Source organism: Phoca vitulina, unplaced genomic scaffold, assembly GCF_004348235.1.
Source record: "Phoca vitulina isolate PV1807 unplaced genomic scaffold, GSC_HSeal_1.0 scaffold2, whole genome shotgun sequence".
Classification (NCBI taxonomy): Eukaryota; Metazoa; Chordata; class Mammalia; order Carnivora; family Phocidae; genus Phoca; species Phoca vitulina.
The window spans coordinates 3,011,828-3,035,872 of record NW_022589705.1 but is presented as its reverse complement, the minus strand read 5'-3'; positions in this window follow the sequence as shown (position 1 = coordinate 3,035,872).

Here is a 24,045-nt window from a genome sequence, read left to right as displayed (position 1 = left end):
CTTCTGGTTCTTTCATTACCCTGTCTTAAGGGACCACCAGGTCAGGGTGCCTGCCTCTTTACCTCCTTTCTACCTGTTTGGTTTGCTGACTAAGGATCACATTTGTTGGTGTCATGTAACATTAACCATGATTTAAAATTCAATACTTTGTAATTTTGTAACATTATAAACCATTGAGTTTTTAAATCATGGGCCCTCAGCTTGTTATCCACCCACCCTAGATTAATAGGTTAAATACTGTTAGATTTTATATACAAATCTAAGTAGATTTTCCATTTTTTTAAAAGCACACATAGAATATTTTTTAAAAACTGACTATATACTAGTCCATAAAGTAAGTCTCAATAATTTCCTAGAATAAGTATAACACAGGCCTCACTCTTTAACCACCATTCAAAGAAGTTAAAAATCAGTGGCATAAAGAACAAAAAAACATTAAAATCCCCCTTCTAAATAACAGATAGGTTGGCAAACATATCATGAGAGAACTTAGAAAATAAGTAGAAGTAAAGGGAAATGACAATACTGCATATAAAAAATTTTGGGATAGAGCTAACACAGTCCTTAGAGGGAAATTTATAGTTATAATGTTAATGCCTGTATTAAAAATAAAAATACTAAAAAGTAATATGCTAACATAAAACTTAAGAAGTCAATAAGGAATGACAGAATGAAACCAAGTATAGAGAAAAAATAAAGAACATAAATCAATGGAATAGAAAACAAACCATAACAAGTAAATAAAACCAAAAGTTCATTCATTAAACAGATTAAAAAATACAAATCTCTGGTGAGACTGCTAGACAAGAATGAGAGAAAACACAAATCACATTTAGATGAAAAGGGATATATTACAGATATAACAGAAATTAAATGGATAATGAGAAATTGATCCTTTCAAGGTTTGATTTTATTATCTTTTAAGAAATATCTAGAGTGGCCTTTATTCAAGGAGTAATTTAGTCCCACTAAGACATTGCTTTTCTGCAATTTCTCCTGAATGTTCCATATATTCAAAGAGATTTTTACACAACTGCTAGGGGAAACCTAAATGATGACCAGACCTGAGGAAGTTCTCAAATGTTAGTCTTACATTTATCTGATACTTTTTCTTTCTTGGGAAATTGTTCTTTCCCAGTCTTGTGGCATTTCAATCTCTGCAAGCAAAGGTTGGTATTTAGCCAAATACTCAAGGAGATCCCTGTGAAGACCTTTAGAACTTTCTCTTAGTAGACCCCTCTCCTTGAGCCTTCTCCCCCCAAATTCTAGCTTCGTTGACATCCTTGAACTCTGTTCTCTGTCTCTCCAACTCAACAAGATTGTTGAACTCTACTTGTGTCCCATCCCTGCACTACAATCCAGGAATTATGTGTTGGCAAAAAAACCTTTGTGAAGATAAGGCACATCTCTTCTTTTTTCTTTTTTTCTTTTTTTTTTCCAGTGGCCCCAGTCATATTGTTCAATGTCTAATATTAGTTCCCTGTATTTTATCCAGTTTTTTAGTTGTTTACAGTGAAAGTAATTCCAGACCATTTTGCTCTCTCTTCACTGGTAGTAGAAGTCTACCATAGTTATTTCAAATTTAAAGTTCAAAGGACAGTGATAGGGTTTCAACAGAGACATATAAGTTTGAAAAACTGTTTGAAGTATCTCCAAATAAAATTGTTATTTTACCCATTGAATTTATTCAAAAATCCACTGGAAGCATACCATTTTCTAAGTATGTCAAGCATAAGAACTGGTTTTGAGTTCGAGTAATGGTGGAATAGTTTGTCTCAGACTAACCTTCTTGTCAATAACAATTATAAACTCTGCACAAAATATGAAAATCCACTGTTATAAAGTGTTGGAGAGTTACCAAAGGTAATTAGAATCTGAAAGGGCTTTGACCCTTGATATAAGGGGACCACATGGGGTAAGATTAACTTTTCTTCTGAGAGTAATTCCAAATCTATGTGGTATTAAGGGGAAAGAGCTCAAACAAAAGGCTACAGTCTTAATGGCCTGAGGCAGAGAACAGATATCTAAAAAATGATTATGCCATAGTGAGAAGAGCCCTCAAATTTACAGATAAACTCTCCTCGAATTTTTTACTGACTCTTGAATGGTGCATACTTAGGGAAATGCTATAAAGAAGAAAACAATAGCTGGAAGCCTACTAGAGCTGAACAGAAATTTCAGTGGCTTTACACTACAGAGGAGACCAAAGGTTTAGAGTCTGAGTCCAGCTAGAAAGGCTTGGACTTTCCTCTGAAATTATAGAATGACCACACTTTAGGCATGGAGATTACGTTCCATGACTAAAATATTGATTCGAATACTAAGGGAAAAACTGAAAGCAACCAACCCTTATAAAGTTTAAAATCAAGCCATCACAAAATAAAGGTGGCTCACCTGTAATTTAACTGACTTTAAGAATAAAATTAACTTATTCAGGAAAAAGAACTGACTCTAGTCTGGACAATGTGACACACAATTATTGGTATATAATTAAAATTACTAGACATATGAAGTAATGAGAAGATGTTATTTATAATCAATAGAAAAAGCATTACTACATCTTGCATGAAATACACCCTGATTTTTAAAAAAACTATTCACCAGATAATGATAAGGGTTTAATAGAAATTATTTTTCTCAATCCTTACAACCTAAAAGGGAGGTAGTATCTTGATCCTCATGTTATAGCTGAAGGCAGCTGAGAGTAAAAAAATAATAACATGTCCAATGTTACACAGCTTAGAAGCTAAAAAAATCTGGGATTTGAACCAAATATTCTGTATATACTCTTGGACATTAGGCTACTGACTCTTGGCATATTCCCACCAGAAATAATCTCTCTTTTCTTTAAATTCCCTTAGCATACTAAATCCTTTGGCCATTAATCATACCCTGCTTCGTTATTGAAGTGTTTCTATTCCTCTAAAGGCCTTAAAATCACACGCCATATCTTATTCAGGAACTGCCATGAATAACAGCCTTGGATTCAAATCCCACTCTCTCACTTACTTGTTGACCTTGTACAAAACTGTACATAACCTTCCTAATTTTTTTCCACTCACAGTGTGGAGACTATAGCACTATATATAGCTACTGTGAAAATTAAGTAAGATAATGTATTAGACTCAGAGTAACCATCAGTAAGTGGTAGCCATTATTATTAAAGTTCCTTGGAGGTGTTTTCTCACATAACATCTTATTTAATCACCAAAACAACCATGAAGTCATTAGTATCTCCATTTTCCAGAAGGGGAAACTGGTACTTTACAGGGGCAGTAGACTTTCTGTAACTGTTTCTGAGTCAATGACTCTCAGCATGGCCTTTAAATGCCTCTCCAGACACACAGATTCTTGCACTAATAAGGAACCCTTGCCCACCTTCCGCCTTACATGGGGGCAAGGTGAAAGGTTGGGTAGCAGCTCTCAAATCAATCTTTGAAAGGGAAAGCAGTTGACCCTTTGCCAGGGTTCTCTGGTCTAATTGACTTCCCGCAGAGAAACCTTTATTTTGAAACAGGACTCCAAAGTCACCACTGGCTAAAAAGACAAAAATAATGTCGTTAACTCTGTTTGTTTTGCTTGGGATAAAGTGTCCTGAACTCATAACAAATGTCCTCTTGTTAGCAAATGGAAAAGCATAATTAAGACGGCTTTTCCACCAGTTTTAATGAGCTTTCAGTTTCCTCTCTACCTCACTCTCTCATTTTCTTTTAATGAGATACCAATTTCCTCCTGCCCAGCACTCACAGATACTTTAAGCAATAAAACAGACAGCTTTGATTTTCATCTTAGTGTGAAGTTTTGGTATTAATTTATTCATCTGCGACCTGCGCGACACTCTTTTCGTGTTAAATGGCCTGTTAATCTTTAAAAATTAACAAGGTATCTTAGGCCAAAATGTGAAAGAGAAAAGGGAAAATGAAGGAGGAGTAGGCTAGGGGAAGAAAGAAGGTTTCTACTTAGGGTAGCACGGAAACATTGATATTTTCATCCTGCTGCCTTCAACTTCATCATCTTCTGGAAACCAAGGCCCACAATGAAGACTTTTTCCTGGTTTCCCGCAACCCCTCTCCAATTAAGATCCAAGTGTAACCCAGTCTGTCCAGACTGGGAAGCTGGTTGAGACCTGGCTGATGTAAATAGAGACCGTGCTGTGGAGCCAGGAGCAGTACGCAGCTCCTGGAAGATGTTGTAGGTGGTAAAGGGCGAGAGAAGGGCTTTTCTAAAGGCTGCAGAATCAGTCCAGCCCAGCCTGCTGCCTGCCATCTGGAGAGAGGCAGCCTTGGCACATCTGAGCAGCAAACTACTTATTTGTGAAAAGCTATTTTTTTTAAATTTAATAGTTCTTTAAGACTTTCAGAAATCCTGGAGCTGAGTACAAAGATTAGGTTTGCACTCAGCAAAAAGCTATGGACCTTGTTCTATAAGGGGGTGTTTTGCCCCTCCTTACCAAAGACCCCACTTTTGTACTGGCAGTTGGAAACCAAATGACTCTATGAAGTCAAGGTTAACAATTTTTCTTTTAAAGATTTTATTTATTTGAGAGAGAGAGAGCACAAGCCAGAGGGAGGGGCAGAGGGAGAGGGGAAGCCGACTCCCCGCTGAACAGGGAGGCTGATGTGGGACTCGATCCCAGGACCCTGAGATCATGACCTGAGCCGAAGACAGATGCTTAACTGACTGAGCCACCCAGGCACCCCAGGTTAACAATTTCTAACACAAAATGTACTTCCACCCTTACCTATGATTGCATTTTTGTTTTTTTTCTCCTGCTGCTTTACTCTATAAAAACCGAATTATACCATAAATTTCATCCATGTAAAGTGTACAATTCAGTGGTCTTAGAATATTCTGAACTATGTGATAGGTGTTCTTTTGTCACGGGTTTTTTTCAAATTGCATGATGTTTTCAAGGTTCACCCATGTTGTAGCATATATCAGTACTTCACTCTTTTTTTGTGGCCAAAATAATATTCCATTGTATGGATATACCACATTTTGTTTATCCGTTCATTAGTTGGTGGACATTAGGATTTTTTTCTACTTTTTGGCTATTACAAATAACACTGCTGTGAACATTCAAATTTTTGGGTGGACGTTTTCAGTTCTTTGGGGAGATGAATTGCTGGATCATTTGGTAACTCTGTTTAACATTTGGAGGAACTGCTTCTCTTCACTTTATATTCCCACCATCAATGTATGAGGGTTCAAACTCCTCTACAGCTCATCAACACTTATGATTATCTGTCTTTGTGATCATAGTTATCCTCATGGGTGTGAGGTGGTCTAACTATGGCTTTAATTTGCTTTTCCTTAATTGCTAATGAGCAGTTTTTCATGTGCTCATTGACCAACTGTATGTCTTCTTTGGAGAGATGCTTTTTCAAATCCATTGCCCATTTTTTAATTGGGTTACTTATCTCTTTATTGTTAAATTGTAAGAGTTCGTTACATAATTGAATATCAGTCTTTTATCAAAAATGTAAGTTGCATATATTTTCTCCCATTCTGTGAGTTGTCTTTTCACTTTCTTAACAGTATCATTTGCAGTACAAAAGTATTTAATTTTGATGAAGTTCAGTCTAATTTTTCTTTTGTCATTTATGCTTTTGGTATTATTTAAGACCTAATTCAAGTCCATAGAGATTTATTTTTATGTTTTCCTCCAAGAGTTTCACAGTTTTAACTCTCAAATTTGTCTATCATCCTTTGAATTAATTTTTTTGTATGTTAAAAGAGTCCAAACTTGTTCTTTTGCATGTGGAAATCTAATTATCCCAGCACCATTTGTTGAAAAGACTGTTCTTTCCCTCAATGGATTGTCTTGGTACCCTTGTAGAAAATCAATTGATTATAAACAGAAGGGTTTATTTCTATACACTCAATTGTACTCCATTTATCTATATATCCACCCTTATACCAGTACCACACTCTTCTGGGTCCTGCAGCTATTTAAAGTTTTGAAATCAGAAAGTGTGAATCCTCCACCTTTGTTCTCCTTTTTCTATTTTGGCTATTCTGGGTTCTTGGAATTTCCTTACAAATTTTGTGATCAGTTTGCCAATTTCTGAAAATATGGAAGCTGAGATTTTAACAGACATCACACTGAATCTATAGATTTAAGGAGTATTTGCCATTTTAACAATATTAGGTCTTACCAATCCATGAATATAGGATATCTTTCAATTTATTTAGATCTTATAAACTTTCTTCTATTATGTTTTGTAGTTTTCAGAGTATGAGTGTTTAACTTATTTCCTTAAATTTATTCCTAAGTATTTTCTTCCCTTCAATTCTATTATAAATGGAATTGTTTTCTTAATTTCATTTTTGGATTATTTGTTTCTTCTGTATGGAAATACAATAGATTTTTGTATAATGATCTAGTAGCTCGCAATCTTGCTGAACATGTGTCTTAGTTCTAATAGTTTTTTTTTTAATGAATTCCTTAAGATTTTTTTCCTATGTAATCATATCATCTACAGAGATAGTTTTACTTTTTCCTTTCTAATCTGGATGCCTTTCATTTCTTTTTCTTACCTGATTACCCTGACTAGAACTTCCAACACAATGTTGAATAGAAGTGGTGAGAACAGACTTCTTGACTTGTTCCTGATCTTAGTTGTGTGTCTTTCATAGACGCCCTTTATCATGGTGAGTGAGTTCCCTTCTATTCCTAGTTTGGCAAGTGATTTAAAAAAAAAATTTTAAGATTTATTTATTTATTTTTAAAAAAGGGGAAGGGGCACAGGGAGAGAGAGAGAGAGAAACTCCAAGCAGACTCTATGCTGAGCTTGGAGCCTGAAGTGGGGCTTGATCACATGACCCAGAGATCACAACTTGGATATCATGAACTGAGCCAAAACCAACAGTCAGATACTTAACCAACTCACCACCCCAGCAAGTGATTTTTATAATGGAAGTGTTAGATTTTATCAAATGCTTTGTCTATCTACTGAGTTGATTATGTGGTTTTCATCCTTTTCCCATTAAAATGATGTATTTTATTATTATTATTATTATTATTATTATTATTATTATTATTATTATTTTGTATTCCTGGAATAAATTGTGGTGCATAGTCCTTTTTGAAAGATGCCAGATTTGATTTGCTAGTATTTTGATGGGGACATTTGAATCCATATTTGTAAGGGATGTTTGTCTACAGTTTTATTTTCTTGTGATGTTTTTGTGTGCTTTTATTCTCAGGGTAATACAGGCTTCATAAAATGAGTTAGGCAGTGTTCTTTCCTCTTTTATTTTTCAAAGAGTTACGAACACTTGCATTTTTTAAATGTTTGATAGAATTCACCAGTTAAGTGAATATGGGCCTGGGCTGTTCTTTGTGGTAAGTTCTAAAATTGCTAATTAAATATTTTCAATATTAATAGGTCTGTATATATTTTCTATTTCTTCTTGATTTAGTTTTGGTAATTTATGTTCTTTTAAGAACTGTCCATTTCATCTAGGTTTTCCAAATTGTTGGCAAACATTTATTCATAGTATACCTTTATGATTTTTTTCATTTCTTTAAATTGGTAGTGATGTCCCTTCTTTCCTTCCTGATTTTAGTAATTTGCTTCTTCTTCTTTTTTTTCTTGGTCAGTTTAGCTAAGAATTTGTCAATTTTGTTGATATTTTAAAGAACAACCTTTTTGGTTCATTGATTTTCCCTACTGTTTTATATTATGTATTAATCTTTACTTTTAATATTAATACTCTTTAGTTTAAGACAAATACTCATGGGGCACCTGGGTGGCTCAGTCAGTTAAGTGTCTGACTCAGTTTCAGCTCAAGTTGCCATCTTGGGATTGTGAGATCAAGCCCTGAGTCAGGCTCTGTGCTCAGGTGGAGTCTGCTTGAGACTCTTTCCCTCATCTTCTCCCTCCCCTATTCCTCTCCCTGCTCACACACTCTCTCTAAGATAAATAAATAAAATCTTTAAGAAAAAACCACCTCATACCTAGCTACTGCTTACTTTCATGAGACCAAGAGATTGTCTTCATCCCAGATATCTTCTTTAATCTATCTCTTCCTTGATATCCTATACTCCAAGTCACCTAGACTTATGTCACTTGGAAAAATGTGGGTTACACTACAATCATGCCCCATTGCTATCAGTCTCTCAAAACAACTATACAGCTTGTCTGTTCTAACTCAAAGAAAAGAAAGAAAAAGTGGACAACTGAGAAAGACAATCTGCATTTGAAAGGAGTGTCAGGGCTCTTATCAGTTCTTTTGTTTTTGTTTTTTTTGTGTTTGTGTGGCTTTTGCTCTCTCATTTCCAATATTGTTTCCTGCCTCGCTCCTTAACTTTATACTTGGAACCACTTGTTTGATGAACTGATTCAACTGTTGTCCAATACTGGGGATGCCAAATACTTGGCATGCATACCATCTCTGTCCTTTGCCCATGGAAGAAATTAATAATCTTACCATTTTTTTCTAAGCTCAGATGTGACCTTACAGTTCTTCTCAACACAGGAGGACTCCACATAACCACTACCAACACCTATGATCCAGCAATTGCAACATACAACATAAATACATGTACTAGAATTTTCAGACCCACGCTATTTGTAATACCCCAAAACAGAAAACTACTAAATACTCATCAACAGTAGACTGGTAGACTGGATACACAAGTACAGTATCTTTACAAAATGAAATACTATACAGCAATGAGAATGAACACTGTACCACTACACTGGACAATTTAAATGCTGTTTACTAACATGACACTGAACCAAAGAAACCAAACATGAAAGAACACATACAGTAAGATTCTATTTATATATAGTTTAAAACCATGCAGAACTAATCTATGCTACTAGAAGTCAGAATAATAGTTAACCTTTGGAGAAAGTTGGAATGAATCATGAGGGTGGCCTGAGGGATGGGTAATGTTCTGTTTCTTGACATGATGCTCTGTGCCAACCAAAGTGTACTGTTTGCGAAAAACCTTCATCCAGTAGCCTTGTTCTCTCTATGTGTATTATATTTTAATAATATGCTTTTAACAATTTGGCTTACTTACCTCCCTAAGTAGATTGTGAACTCCAATTTGGGGGACCAGGTTTCTATTTCATTGAATATCCCTTGAATCTAGGCCAGTGATGGAAACATAACAGAAACATGTTTGCTTTGTTTATTTGCTATTCCTGCTCCCATTTCAATATTCCAGTTCCTGCTGAAATCCCACTTCTTGGAGTCTGGCTAGTATCTGATTCTGTAATTACCCTCTATCCACAGGGCATTCTTGGAAAACTTTGTAACTTATCCCAACCCAAGATAACTCCATGGTGTACCTACTCACATTTTGTTCCTGTTTTTGATACCTTTACTCTCTTCCTTTGCTGCCAGACCTTAATAAAGTGTAGGATTAAGACTACTCTCTTGGCAAGCTGGATTGGACAAATGACTTGGAATAGATGAAAAAAGGAAATTTATCGGCACAGAAGCTTGTAGTGTATCTAGAAATCATACCAATTACATGATGTTTAACTCTAAAACAGGAAAAATTTTAAGGACCCTCAAATGCTACAGATACTGCCATTCATATGAGTAGCAGGGCCACTCTCAGTATTTTTTTGAATTGGGGCTTCAATGTTTATGAGTTCTATGTGTTCCCGTGGAGGTTGATATAACTACTTAACTTTGAACCACATTCAGGGAAGTTGGATCAGGGAATATAGACTGAATTATGTTGTGATATAAATAACCCCCAAATCTCACTCACTTGTAACATGTATTTATTTCTTGCTCAAGCGATAGCCACCGTAGATTACCTATGGTTTGCCTCACCTTATCTTCTTTCCACAACCCAGGCTGGATGAATGATACTTTTCAGGGATATTCCCAGTCTATTTTTTTTTAAGATTTTATTTATTTATTTATTTATTTATTTATTTGTTTGTTTGTTTGTTTGTTTATTTTAGAGAGAGGGAGCATGTGCATGCGTGCATATGGGGGGAGGGGAAGGGAAAGGGAGAGGGAGAGAATCTCAAGCAGACTCCATGCTGAGTGCAGAGCCCAATGCGGGGCTTGATCTCACGACCCTGAGATCATGAACTAAGCCAAAACCAGGAGTCAGACACTTAACAGACTGAACCACCCAGGCACCCCACTCCTAGTCTTGAAGTAGAGAGAAAAGAGAATATTGTGTTATGGCTGTTAAAATGTTTCCTTGAAAATGGTCCATATCACTTCTGCTCATATTTAACTGGCCAAAGCAAGCAACGTAACCAAATCTAATATCAACAGGGCAAAAATATGTCATCCTTTCACATGGAGAAACACTGAGTATTTATAACAATAACAATCTACCATAACAGGGAAAGTGAAAGGAAGACAGTGATGTGATCCCTCCCTCCATTAACTTATAAACAAATGGGGATAATAATTCACATTCCATAGTCTTCTACTCACCATTTAAGCTCTGGTATTTTTAGTCTGAAAAATCAAGATGAAGATAAAGACCAGACATTAGTTCAACAAAAACCATCTTTGCTACAACCTTCCCTTGACCTTTTCAGAGTCACCCCTCCCACACCCCCATATAATGTGGAAAGATGAAGGCAGGTGTCTTCTTCAAAGAATCTGGTTGAAGGGAATGGTGAACTGGAGCCTGGAATGTATTCACTGATGTACCTGGATCCATTTATAGAACTATCCTCATCTAGCACAGGTATGTGGTCTGAAGAATAAGAATAATAGAAGCAGACCTCTGCCAGGACCATCCATCCTAGACTCCACCCTCAGTTTAGTGAATGGAATGAGACAATGACTACTTTCTGAAAATGTCTAAAGGTTTTCTTTGGAAAAAGATACTGGGGAGGGAGGAATGGAAAGGCAAAGCACGGAGGATTTTTAGGGCAGTGAAACTACTCCACATGATACTATAATGGTGGAATAACTATAGAATGTAGATCAGCATAGTTCAACACACAGAACTTCTAATTTGTCCTAGTAGATGAACTGAGCTACTATTGTCCTAACTAAAGAGATCAGCCTCTACCCCAAAGCTGCAGAAACAGCCAGGTGTCTAGGCTGAAGGGTGCTGAGTGAATCAGTTAGATTTCATTTCCCTTTTTATTTGAAGCACAGGAAAGGTCTGTCATTGCTGGTCACTGTTTGTGGAAGAGAAAGAGAGGGTGGGGTTGAAGAAGGAGAAAGGAGGCAATGCAACACAAAGCCCATCCTTAAATTCCTCTGAAAGGAGGGTGGCGAATGAAGAGATGAGGAGGAGGGGGAAATTACAAAAACAAATGTGTGCCCAAGATCCATCTGGAAGCCAGATACTCAGTGTGTGGGCAAAAAACTCTCTTCTGTTCCAGGTGCTGTCTCTGGTGGCTGTGTGGCTCAATCTGCCCCTCCCTTTCACCAAACCACAAGCCAATCCCACTCCTTCACAACTCCTCCAAGACACATAGCTTAATGTCTGAGAAAACACTTCTATGAAAGCCAACTAATTTTATGCTCCCCACCAATAGTCTTAAAAAGAAGATTATAGATCATATAATCATGGGTTGTTGGAATGTGAAGGAACTTTAGAGAGTAGCAGTAACAGAAAAAAGATAATGGACAGATGTGAATTTCAATTCTGGCTCCCATCATTAGTTAAGTAAACAAGTTATTCAATTTCTCCAAAAGTCAGTTTTCCTAATTCATAAAATGATGATGAAAACCATATCACCCTCATCTTGTAATCATTCTTTATTCACTTATCCATCTATCTATTCATTTAACAAATATTTATGTAATGTTTACTACATATCAAACACCATGCTAAGAGGTGGGCATATGGTAGAAAACCAAGGAGATACAGTTCTCGGCAGAGCTTACAGTCTCTCCACTGGAGAGGACAAGCATCAATAATCACATGAATAAATAAACATATGTGACAGGAAGTAAAAAGAATCTCTGTGATAGTAGCATTTGGGCAGACATATGAAGGATGAATTGGAATTAATGGAATGAAGAAAAGGAGAATAGCAATGGGGTAGGGTGATATTTTGGGCAGAGGGAACAATCTGATGAAGCTGAGGAATGACTGAGTTTCCAGGAACAATAAGAACAACAACAAAACAATATGAAGAACATGAATCAAATGAAAATAGCACCACCAGGCAGGACTAAAAAGAAGAAAGGGGCTCAATCATGCATAGCCTTGAGGACCACTTAATGGATTTTGTGCCTTATATAAAGTGAATTCAGAAGTCAGAGAAGGGTTTCAAGTAGAGGAGTGACTTTAAATAATGTGTTTAAAATACCACTTTAACAGCTATTTAATAACACGTTTTGTGAAAAAACACAAAAAAGTTGTATTTGTGAAAAAACACACAAGTAGTCTAATCTCTTCATTTTTAGGATGAGGAGACATAAAACCCATCACATGATTCAGAATGACCAAAGGGAATAAGAATAAGATAATGCTGAGTCCTGAACAAAACTATTTGTTTACTTGGACTGATTTTATTTATTTATTTATTTAAGATTTTATTTATTTATTTGTCAGAGAGAGCACAAGCAAAGAGAGTGGCAGGCAGAGGGAGAAGCAGGCTCCCCACTGAGGAGAGAGCCCCATGCAGGATTCAATCCCAGGACAGTGGGATCCTGACCTGAGGCAAAGGCAGATGCTTAACCGACTGAGCCACTCAGGTGTCCCTACTTGGACTGATTTTAAATAAGAGATCTGTGATTTAAATAATTGATGATGTTTAAAAAAGATTACCTCTTTGACTTTCAATCCAGGAATATTCTTCTTTGAATAGTCCAGGGTTGTGGCATTAGATCCATGAAGAAAATATAATCCCTGTAAAAATATAATCCTTATAGACCACTTACCAAATAAAACACAAGATACCCACCTAGATTTGAATTTCAGATAAACAACAATCTTTTAGTATAAGTATGTCTCAAATGTTGCTTGGAATACTCTAACTAAAAAAGTATTTGTTGTTTATTTGAAATTCAAATTTATCTGGGCATCCTGTAATTTTATTTGCTAAATCTGGCAACCCTACAATTTATAGGGAGCCTCAGTCACATACTCATAATAATATTATTTGTTGTTTTTCAACTTTTAGAATTGCTTTATAGTTGAAACAATAAAAACTTAATGTTTATAGATCAGAATGTAAATTTTGATAACTTTTCAATGTAAAAGAAAAAGCATATGGGATGGGGGTGGGCAAAATGGTTAAAGGAATTATAAATAAAAAAGAAAGATATAAGTATTGCTACTCCAGCTTTTTTTTTTTGCTTCTATTTTCATGGTAAATGTTTTTCCATCCCTTCACTTTCAGTCTGTGTGTCTTTAGGTCTGAGGTGAGTTTCTTATAGGCAGCATATCTATGGGAGGTGCAAGCTTCCAGCTATGGAATAAATAAGTCACAGGAATAAAAGGTACAGCATAGGGAATATAGTCAATGCTATTGTACTAGCACTGTATGATGACAGATGGTAGCTACACTTGTGGTGAGCACGGCATAATGTATAGACTTGTCAAGTCACTATGTTGTGCACCTGAAACTAATGTAACATGTGTGTCAACTATACTCAAATAAAATTTAAACAAAGAAAGAAAAGGCATAGATGACAGAAGACAAGATGGAGGACTGAAGGGACTGATGAAAGGTAGAAGGGCACTGATGTTTTTTTGTCTCCAGTAGAGGACAGTTGAGATACTGGTAAAAGTTGGTATGATTACATATCCATCTAATTCAGTATTCTTTTTGCCAGGGAAAAGTGTTAAGAAATATTATCATACTGAACATAAGGCATAGATGCCTTCCTTATTGCTTCTGAGTGACCTTTTGTTCCATCATCTAATTTTTTTTTCAAATACTTTCAAAATCCTGTCTGTACTACCGTAAGAAATGAGGAGCATCCCCTAACATTATTAACTGTTATATCAAGTAGTTCATTTAAAATCATCTTATCTAATGCAGTTGGGACTCATAGTTCCTCTGTTGATCAGAAAAGCCAGTTAAAGTGAAAAATCATAAAAAAGGTTACATGCATATCACCTTATGAATTTTATTATAACTTTAAACGTGTGAATGACTATAAGCCAATTTTTTGATGCAAGGCCAAAGCTTTTTCTTTGAATATGAATCTCTGAGTATGAACTCAGTGTCACCATAAAGCAGCATCTCTCATTTCCATTTATAGTTTCTAAAATATGTAGTGAGAATTTAAGGACTGTTAAATTACTGTTAAAGCAATCTGAGTGCAGAAGCCTTCTGTACTTTTACAAAAATTTCCTCCATCTTCTACATTGTCTTGCCTACAGCAAGTTTTTTATGACTTAACCTTACTGAATCTTTCCAAAGCATTCAATGTAATTTCTTTTGGGAAAAAAAAACAAAAAACCTTTTTCCATTGATTTTAATACTCTTTCATCACATTATATAATTATATAACCAATAAGACTGGGATATACTGGGCCAACTTTTATAGTAGCATAGAAATTCTTTTCAAAAATTAAAGTGAAATTCACATTCTGCTTCCCAAAGGCAGTGGAAATAAAATAGAGTATTTAGGCAATTAAGTCGTCTTAGAGGTGTGAAAATTAGTAATGGGAAACCTCACTAAAATGGAATCAAGAGGTTTTGGCAGGGAGAGCTCTCATGCACTACCACTTGTAGTCAGTTGCAGACCCATCAGGAAGAGACAGATGACCTTACTCGGACATGACCTTGCACAGGGATACTACTCTACTACGCCAGCAGAAGAGAAAAATGCTTTCCTCATCACCCTTGCCCTGCAACAGCTCAGCCAATGAAGAGCCACCACACTTCAAACTCCCAGTTTACTCCAGTGGACTTTTAGTTCATAATAACCTTCCCAACTTACCCCTTTTCTCCTTAAAAAAGTGTGTCTCTCCTTTGTTCCCTGGACTTGCCTATGGTTTTGCCACAGCTTGTTTGTCCAGGATTGTAATTCTCCTTTATTCTCGAATAAACCTGTTTTTTGCTGGTAAAATAACTGGCAGTGTCTATTTTTTAAGGTTAACAGAGGCTATATTACTGGGAGGCTGGAAACGGGATTGAACAATTTCTGAAGGTCAATTTCACCCAAAATTTGCATCATGATAAGTATACTGATGTCATTACTTAAGTTTCTCAATAAAATGTGAGATTTGTGATTTTTCTAAAATTGTGGTGCCTCCATATAAGTGTTTTATATTTCATTTGCAGCTTGATTATTTCTCTTTTTCTTTATGGGAGAAGAAGAAATTATTTATTTATTTAAGAGCCTAAGAAAGTTCCTAGGAAGTGGCAGGTTATACTGGGGCTAAATTCTCATTATTATATTCTTAATTCCTGCAATAAATCTATTTTTGTGAATGTGTAATCTTACTTTCCAAGCTGCATCCAGAGAATGCTATAAAAGAGACATAACCATATTAATGAAAAAAATGTTTCTATTTAGTTTTCTTCACAGAATTGCAACAATCCTTGCCTTATCCAAATTCTTCCCTTCTCAATCAAGAAGGTCCACATCTTAAAGCAAGAAAGTCCTTTTGGCTTCTAGGATTAAATTCAGTTTCATAGACTAGGTTATAGTCCCAATTTTGCCTATCCATAATATAAAGCTTTCCATTAATTTCTAGAACTAAAGGTTCTAGAACTAAATTGGGTTATTTTCCTTATGACTAATTTTAAGTAAGGCTAGATTTTTGCAAGTAACTGTTCTTGTTTAAGCTTCTTACATGGATTTTCTGTTTTTAAATGTCCCTTTAAACTGAGAAAAGAGATTCATTGTTGGAATGATGGATTTTGCTTCTTGTTAAAAAAGACAGAGCACTCAGGGTGGGGTCTGGCCATTTCCTGCTCAAAAACACAACTGTAAAGATCAGTCACGTTAAAGGTCTAAACAACCTGACAAGATCGCTTTAAAGGCAACAGCAAATAAAGGTGATTCCCAACAGGGGGCTTAGGAAAAGGTGGCTGGATTTAATTCACCCTTAATGAACAGGCAGTTTCTCCTACTGGTAACATTGCTTCAATACAGTAGCCGTCAGAGCAGGCCAGGACACTCCTCAGGAGAGCATGTTTCCTTTACAAAAATAAATGGATCTTGGTATAGATTTAAATGGCTCCAAGTCCATTGAAACCCTACCCTTCCTTACAAACCTAGATTAAAGGCGACCTTCTTCGATTGAACAACCCTGAATTAACTTTCCTTTCTGAAATTCCATTGTATTTGTTTCTATTTATTTTAATTCACTTAAATTATACTTTTTTTTTTTTTAACCAATCTGATCTCCTGACTAGATTATAAACAATCTGAGGAAAGGATCCAGTCTTTATTTGTTATTGTAACTCCAAGGCACTGTGCTAGGAACAATGTGCCAGGGTACAGGATAAGACAAAGATACATCAATTACTGAGATCACAGTCTAATGGAGGAGACTAATATATAAATAAATGTTTGCAATGCAATTTGCTAATGGTCATATTAAAAATAGATACAAGGCAATATAGAAACAAAAAGGAGAAAGAACCTGATCTTATTTGGAGATTTAGTAAAGCATTCAAAAAAATAAACCTAATGATGTATTGTATGGTGACTAACATAACATAATACAATAAAATTAAATTAAAAAAAATAGTATCACACACGCCACCACCTCAGCTAAGCAAATTGCATGAACTTCCTATCTTAAGACATATATCTATATATGGAGTCTGTAGTTGACACATTTTCGAGTTGTTGGCAGAGCCCTCCGCCATTTTTCTCCGAAAAATACTCTTAAATCTAAATCCCACTTCAGGCCATATATATAACTCTCTGACCCCACCCCCTAGCCATAGAAGATTGGAGTTCCCTCAAGGTGAGCCAGTCCAATGTCGAGTACTGAATGTTGTGGTGCATTGGATCCATCATACCTACCAACACTTCTTATTTTATGCTACTCTGGGTTTTTAAACCTGTCCTGAATAAAAATCACATCCTGGCAATAAACTTTGTTAAATAAATCAGTGTTATCAATACCAAAATTTTATTGGGAAAGGTCCTTATTGAATGCTTATTGTGTGTTAATGGCTGTCAATCAGCCACTAAAGGATAAACAAGATAGAGTCCCTTCCATCTGGGAGGCATGTAAAGAAATAATTACAATACATGGATAGCTGCTGAAATACATTCATGAAGCCAGCAACAGGAGCAGAGGAAAGGCCTACTTCTGCTTAGAATGTGATCCTCTGGTTTTATTCTACTCTGAGAATCCTTAACCTCCTCCGAACACAGTCATAAACCAGGAAAATGCTTGAAACAAGATTTTGGTCTCTCCCTGCCCTCCCCCCCCCCCCCCCCCCCCCCCCGCCATCAAAATGTAGTAAGAAATCTGCTTAATGTGAATTCAGGTTGGATTCCACAGTCAAGTTTTTATAACCTTTCTTTGTGGGTTTGTTTTTTCTCTTCTTCATTCTGGGTTACTGAGCAGAAGCTGAGTAACTCTGGCCTGTTCTTTCAGTCTGGAAACCATGTCCTTGTAGGTTGCCAGACCTCAGGGACAGATCTCCAATACATAAGCTCTTGAGGGGTGGGGGGGTGGGTGGCATCATACACCGAAGGGTCTCCAATTGGGAAACTCAGGGATGACAGGAAGTCCGGTCTCTATTCCTCCGTTTGCCCTGTTTTATTGGAATATGAGCCTCACTGAGGCAGCTGGGGTATGTGTGTTAGCAGCTAACAGGGGCAAAAGCTGCCCTGAAAGGAACTACTTCCAGAGAGGAGATCCTGTTTCCACCATTACCACTTTCCTAGGACTTACTCAGCACCCAGGCTCCAGCAAGATTTATGAGCTGCTTAAAACATTCATGTTTGCTTACTGCTGATCACTGGAAATTCAAAGGTGCGAACTGGATTATTAGCAGTCAGGGAGCCTTCTGTTCCAGGCCCTTGGGCTTCTGGACACCCCCTTAGATTTATCTCTCTATGCCTGCCTTCACAGCTTCCCCTGAGGCATGCCACAGATTTCCTCCTGGGCTTTACTTGAACTTGCCAGAATTCAGTAAGTGTGCAACAGATGGGAGAGCTAGAAAATAACCACATAACCTGTATAAAACTCATATTTGTGAAGTAGTTTATGGTTTACAAGGTACATTCACATACATTATCACCTGGTTCATTTATTCATTCATCCAATCATGCATTCATATATTTGTTAGACATTCAATAGGTGCCAGGAACTGAGTCTTGTCCTTGTATGTTAAAAATAGAGAATACTGCTTAATTTCTGTGGACCTGTGATTAATTCTGTAAAATCTATTTATTTAACATTTTTGAAACAACTTAGGTTGTTTCAAAGTTGGTCCAAACAACTTAGGTTGTTTCAAAAAGAAAGAAATGCTCTTCATAAAGAAAAGCATTATGTATGGTACCATGAGCAGAATGTGTGGGATATATCAGAATCAGTAAGTTGGGATAAAGATAACAAAGATATGATCTAGTGAGGGAAATAGATGTGTATATAGGCAAAGCAAGGAAATGAAATGGAGTGGGCAGAGGAAATGGGACTAAATAAGGAATCACAGTTCCTAGGTTTCAAAGTGGAACAAAGGCTAATGTTGAAGTGCTGGATGGGGGAGGTGGGGCTCTTTTCAGTTCTGATTAGTAATCACAATCAGCATTAATCCCATCCAAGTCTAGTGTAAAGGGAGTTATGCAAAAGAGCTTCTTTAAATGTGGAAGTGTTGGAGTACAATAGTGGTTTTAAAAACTGGACTCCAGGTATTTTGCTTTGTTGCTGATAAACACTAGTGCAGCTTTGCTTTTTTCCTTTATTCACATTGAACTTCAAAAGTAAGCTTTTATGTGAATAAAAGGCTCTAAGGTTAAAAAAGGAATGAAGGAAGGAAGGAAGGAAAGAAGAAAGGAAGGAAGGAAAGAAGGAAGGAAAGAAAAGAAAAAAAAGAAAAAAGAAAAACAAAACAATGGACTAGCCAGTTTCTAACATCTTGTGATTCTGTTACTATCACTGTTAGTTCATCTTGGACTATTTGCATTTTATTAAAAGAAAACATCACATAAGCAATAATTCTGTAATAAATTCTGGATATCATGCTAGAATGGACATGGTAGGGGGAAGATGGCTGCTAACAGCTTCATATCCCCTCCTCCAACAACCAGCCTTGATGTCCACATTATTTAATCCTTGCCCCAGTTTGATATACTTAGGTTTTAATGGTATCAAGATACAATAAGATATGCCTTACCTTAGCTCAAAATAGAACTTTGACTCTTCTTAATTTTCAAAGTTCCTTAAGTCATCTTTTCTGGTTAATGCTTTGAGAAACTTAGGAAAGCACAAACCCCTGCTCCTAGTGTTTTTAGAATGATCTAGTTTCTTCATCTGGGAACTCAGTAACCTAAGACTCATGGGAAGGTGGGTTTATTTCCAAGATGGCAGCCCGCAGAGGGTTGCCTTTATTGGGGAGGGCCCCAGTAGTGCTCTGAGCAAGGTGCCATGTGTGGGATATTCCATGTGTATGCAGCACCCACCTTTTAAAAGATACTAAGAAGTATGTATGGGGAGCTTTCTTAGATACCTACAGGGTATGAATAATTCTTTCATGGGGGTGTCAGGGTCTTTTCTACTTTATGAGCATGGACCCTCACCTCACTGAGCAGTAGCCTCCCAAACTCAGTGACTGCAGGTTGCGTGCTGAGTATTAGCTGGGAAGTGCAGGCCTGACCCTACTAACCACTACCTAGATGTTTATGTCACTAGAAACAAATACAGACCCTATACAGATGCAAGCACAGCCTTCTTGTTCCTTCTACAAGTATTCTGGGCCAAGGAAGGAGGATCCCCAAAGATGCTTATTCTTTTAGTCAAGGGAAACATTTATTCTCTGGCTTCAAGTTCCCCAGGGTCTGTTTAGCCTCATTTTCTTGTTGTTCTACATGCTTTTTCTGGGGGAACATGTATACTTTCTGGCTTCAGCTTCATTCTGAATCTTTGACGACCAATAGAAATTTTCATCTGGATGCCCCACAAGTATGCAAATTTAAATTTAATATCTGCTCCTTTGCAATGTAAACTGCTTCCCACTGTCATTTAGAGACCAAACAGTAGTCTTTAGAGATAGAAATATTTTCTTTCTTCCTCCCAACCCAGCCCATCTATTTAGGCACTAAGACCTGTGAAATCAACTTCAGAAATGTCTCTGAAATCTTCTTCTTTCTTTTTTTTTTTTATCATTTAAATTTTTTATTGTTATGTTAATCCCCATACATTACATCATTAGTTTTAGATATAGTGTTCCATGATTCATTGTTTGTGCATAACACCCAGTGCTCCATGCAGAACGTGCCCTCCTCAATACCCATCACCAGGCTAACCCATCCTCCCAACCCCCTCCCCTCTAGAACCCTCAGTTTGTTTTTCAGAGTCCATTGTCTCTCATGGTTCTTCTCCCCCTCCGATTTCCCCCCCTTCATTCTTCCCCTCCTGCTACATTCTTCTTCTTCTTTTTTTCTTTCTTAACATATATTGCATTATTTGTTTCAGAGGTACAGATCTGAGATTCAACAGTCTTGCACAATTCACAGCGCTTACCAGAACACATACCCTCCCCAGTGTCCATCACCCAGTCACCCCATCCCTCCCACCCCACCCCCCACTCCAGCAACCCTCAGTTTGTTTCCTGAGATTAAGAATTCCTCATATCAGTGAGGTCATATGATACATTCTGTTCAGAGAGTTGTTGCTATTCTTTTCTTCGATCTCCTGTTGAGTTTGTAGGTGTTCAGAATGGTTTGATCCCTATCCAGCTGAATTCCTGAGAGGAGACGAAATCCAGGTCTCCTACTCCTCCGCCATCTTGCTCCGCCCCCTCGAAATCTTCTTCTTTTACTTTATTTTTTACTTCAGTTTGTATTGAGCACCAGAGGGCTTGGATAAGACCCAGGTTTCTTTACTAATGATGTGAGTATGGGGATATGGGATAAAAAAATAACATTTGCAGTCCAGTGTGAGAGATGGTTCAATAGAGCTATGCACAATGTGCTCTGGGAGGGTAGAATCTGGTAGCAGTCCCAGATTATTGTGTATGTTCAATAAACCTGTTGAATCAAAACTAAACTCAAGTGGTGATGTACGTTCTCATTCCTGAAGAATGAATTTGTCAGACAACTGATGGGATGTTATTCTAGGCCAAAGAAATAATATGTGTAATATAAGCAGGAGACAGTGTGGCATTAGTGAGAAAGAGCAAGATGATTTGATAAAACTGGAAGGGAAGTAGTTAGGAATGGGGCTGGAGAGGTAGGCAGGGTCTTATGTTTCTCATTAATGAGTTTAGACTTTAAAGCAAGGGGACACTATACAATAATTTTAGGCATGGAACAGAACTGACCAAAGGAGTCTGAAAGGATATGTGTTGGGGGTGGGGGTATGTTGAAATAGTCTAGGGTGTCAAAGAGGCAATAAATTTCGGAAGAATTTATGAGGCAGACTCATTAAGACACTGGTAATATAGAGGATGGGGATGATGGAAGAAGGAAGAATGGGAGTCCGGAGGAGATTCTGGAGTTTCTGACCTGGACATATAAGTGGGGTACTGCTTGAGTACACACCCCCCTCTCTCCCTCTGGTGTCATCACAGTAATCCTCTAACTGGTCTTGCCTTCAGTTTCTCCATCTTCCTTACTGAAGAAAGAGTTCTTCCCTACGCTAAAATCTGGCCAGATGACCATCCTGCGTAAGGCCCTGTATTGATGCTCATTGCGTGCAGTACCAGAAAGTCTAAGCTTAGTTATTGTCTTCTACCTGCCATTCCAGTCTCACTCCCCTGCCACACCCTCTGAAATGCTCACCTCATAACCCCAGCCACACTGAGCTTCCCGGGCATGGTCTGCATCCCCCTGCTCTGTGCCTGTACACATGTTGTTTACTCTGCTTACAAAACTTATCTAATTCCTCTCTCAGTAATGCCACCTATTCTGGAAAGACCTTCCTTCCTCCCCCAGGCCTAGTAGCTCCCAGCCTCTTCTCTGCTCTTTTTTCTTGTTGAAATTCTGAAAATGAACTTCACGTGATACTGAATTATTATATCTAAATCCACGCCTGGCACTATTCTCTGAAGTTTGAAACTATTATTCAGAGTTACATACCTTATCCTTACTATGACTTATCGAGGGCACTTCAAAAAGTTTTCTGAGTGAACAGAATTTTCTTTTTTGTGCTTGACCACTATCACCAGTGAAAACAGGGGGAGGACTGAGAAGAGAAGCAGCAGCAGCAGCAGAAGAAAAAAAGCAAGATTTTCCTTTGGATAAACCTCGTGTTGGAGAACATAGCAAGTTTGAGAGTTTGGGAAGATATTTTAAGGTCTAGAATGAACAGTGTCCTTATGAAAGCAAAAATTTTACAAATGGAGACCCCTGTAGCATGTCTGGACTTATAAAGACACTTACTCGTCAGGTCCCCCGAGAGAACATACTTTGAATCAGAAAGATTTCTGCTGGCTCAGTATTTCAATTTGAAAAGCTTTTTGTTTCGAGGCTTTGATATGTGTGTCTGTGTGTATCAGAGAGAGAAAGAGAGAGAGAGAGAAAAAAGGAAGGAGGGAAGAGAGGGATGACAGAGAAGTGTGAATGAGCATGTGACTTTTCCATTTTTTTGCAGATTTATTTGTGAGTACATTTGCAAATCTCTTTGTGTTTGCATATTATTTCCATGTGTTTATGTGGGTGTGTTTGTTTATGAAGGAGTGAACTGTATAAAAATGTGTGGTTTTCCTGTGTCCAAGTAGTTCAACAGAGTAATGTGTGCATATAGGTAGTAATCTGGTGTACTAGGTCTATCTGTGGGATATTGTGAATTTTGAAAGCATGCTTATAAACATATATAGGATTCTACCATTATATTAAATTTTGACATGTAGTAACTCTCTCAGTAAGGATTTACAAATGAACAACTGTTTGAAGTAATAGACATTAAACCCATTCAATAATACATGCGTGTATCTTTAGTTTTATCTTTCAAAATGATAAGTTTTGTGAAAAGCACAGAAACTGTAGAAGCTGGAAAAAGTGGCAAAAGGATGGTTTTCCTTAGCTTCTTGATTCTTTGGGTAAGGTTTGGGTAGGGTAGTCTGTAAGAACTAATGACTATTGTCCTGCCTTACATGTGCGTCAGTGACACAAGCCCATCTCTTTGCTCACTTTGTACTTCTAAAATAAACCAGTGACAGAAGAGAAAGATGGGGGCTAGTGGCCATTTAGGACAGAAGGCTGATGTGAGTCTGTATCAGTATCTGAGAGGATGACAGTATGGTGCAAAGGCAGAGGCTTGGGAGTCTTCTGGAACTGACTGAGCCATCTGAATCACAACTTCCCACCTGTGTGGCTTTAAGCACGTTGCTCCACCTCTTCAAGTCTTAGTTTCCTCTTCTATTCAACAAAGCTGATAATACCTACCTTACCTTTAAGGGTAGTTGTGAGAAAACTACCTTGTATGGAGACTGAAAAGAGGTGGGAGCACAGCAAGTATGAATGCCTTTGTCAGAAGGAGCAATCAAAACGTAAAATAATGGTGTAAAGAGACATACCTACTTGCCATCTCCCTAAGATCTGCTAGGAAGACAAGTGTGAAGATTGTGAGCTAGACTGGCTGAGAGGTGACTGAGAAATATATTAAGCTAGGTTGGCTGAGAATAATATTTTCAAGGGACTATAGCTCTGTGAATGATGAGGAGTGGAGAGGTACTTTAGTCAGACAGGGGCCACTTCCCTGAAGCTTCCCAGTTCCCAGCCTTCTGCCTCTGTCCCCAAAGCTCAACCCAATCAGGAGCCAGAACAGAAAGAATCTGTGCCCCCTCCCCTCCCTTTAGGGCCCACCTAAAAGAAAAGAGGTCTGAGCAAAGGTATTGCATTCATGATCAGGCTGCCCATGTGCTTATCAGAGAGTATATCTTATTTGTGGGGAACAAAACAAAACTAACCTAGGACATAAACAGGAATGTATGCGAGCTGTCTGAGTCTGGGAGTTAGCAAGTATCTTGATTCCTGCAAAACGGAGCCAGT